The following is a 1,919-nucleotide window of genomic DNA, read 5'->3' on the forward strand; positions in this document are numbered from 1 at the left end:
AGGAAGTTCCCTTTCTCTGGAAAAGAAAGGTGTGGGAGGGTGGGGGGTTGGCAGTGGAGGAATGGTGGTTGAGAAAGGACAGCATGTTGTATTCATAAAAGAGTAGTACAAGAATTGATTTTTTTATTCTTGGCCTGGACAACTTCAATGAAGACAATTAACCTCTCTTTAATTCTTCTCACCGTAATGTATTAAAATGCTTTTCCAAATTTATAGGGCCTGTATCTCTTTTACCCAGTTTCCTACTTTCTTCAGCATTCTACAAATCTGTCTATCTATTTCAGGGCATCAGAGGATCCTGGACTTTATTCAACTAAAAGGAGTGGACAGCTTCTTATAACCATACAAATTAAACTTGTCTACTAACCAGGTCTTAAATGGAAGTCCATTACATTTTATAAAATGGAGGAAAATAAAATACTAATTAAATGTAAATCTATGCCCATGACAGTTGTAGAGCAGTTTTTTAACCTCATTATATGAAAAATGCCAGCAGATAATATATAAATACTTTGTAGAACACAGATCACCTAAGAATGAATATTTCCCCATCTGATATAGATGAGATAATAATTTTCTTTGATGGTAAGATATGCAGGTCAGTCTCATGCCTTGATAAACTAAGTATTATTTCAAATCCAATTTTCTACTTAAATTTTATGTTTGATTTCTTTTCATTAAAAAGGTAGTTACCATGGCAGAGCATTATGGAATAAAAAGGATTACAAACTTGTGTATTCAGATATTTATACATGGACAAAATTAGCTGATCATCTCAAAAAGATATTCTCTGTTCTGATACAGTGATTATCAGGAAAGCATGCTCATAACCCTCACACTCTCCTTTGGCTCCCTCCCTCTCAGACTCCATCAGTCATCCTCCTAGGACTTTCTTAATTGCGTGAGGAAAGCTCAACTAGAAGTACTGGAAGAAGACAGGTTTTCACATTCCTGGCCTCTTTCCTGCTCCATTACAAGTAGCCTTCCCTAATCCATGCCCATTAGACATATCCATTGAGTCTTGAGAAACCCTGTAGTTATGAGTTTTAAAAGATTTATTGTTTGGGGGACACCAGTTGCATTTGCCTCATGTCTATGACTATGTCCCATAGAAAGTCTGTTTCACCTGGTTTCCACCACCCACATATGCAGAAGTCCTCAACCTCTATTGCTTTGCAGAAATCGGTCCCCTCTTTGTACCTGTTTGCACCTTGAACATTCTCATCTAGAAGAATGTTGTGTGGGAGGTGGGGGGTCAGTTGGTGTGTGTAGCTTCTAGTTCTCATGCTGTCCTATACCACTCTGGAGGCAGATAGATGATTCAAGAGTTAGAGACGTGACTCACAGACCAATTTTGTGCTATTTGAACAATCAGGATGACACGTACAAGTAATTAACCTTGTTCTCTCCCTTTCCAATGTATAAATACTTTCCTCCTGAAAAGCAGGTGGAGGATTCCTTCTAAGTTTCTTTTGCCTGAAGGTGATATTTTCTATCTGCTTCAAAATATGCAGTTTCTTGGGTCAAATTCTCATATTATATTTCACTATTCAGGCCCAGACTTAACCTTGGAGTAGTCCTGAGTGAATGAGTAATTGGAGGGCCACAGAGAGATTAATGAGGAATAAAGCAAATGAGTCATCTTGAGCATTTTGTTAAAAATATACAAGTATATTGTATTCTAGCATTTTAAAAAGTAGTTTATTATCTTACTGATAAAATCACGTTGGTCCATGGCTTCTAGGACTGCCATAACAAAGTACCACAAACTGGATAACTTAAAACAACAAATGTGTTGCCTCAAAGTTTGGGAGTCTAGAAGTCCAAAATCAAGGTGACGAAAGAGCCATGCTCCCTCTGAATTCTGTAGGGAAGACTGGCCCATTGCCTTCTTAACCGATTTCAGGCAGTGTCTGGCA

The sequence above is a fragment of the Choloepus didactylus genome, chromosome 14, assembly GCF_015220235.1.
Source record: "Choloepus didactylus isolate mChoDid1 chromosome 14, mChoDid1.pri, whole genome shotgun sequence".
NCBI lineage: Eukaryota > Metazoa > Chordata > Mammalia > Pilosa > Megalonychidae > Choloepus > Choloepus didactylus.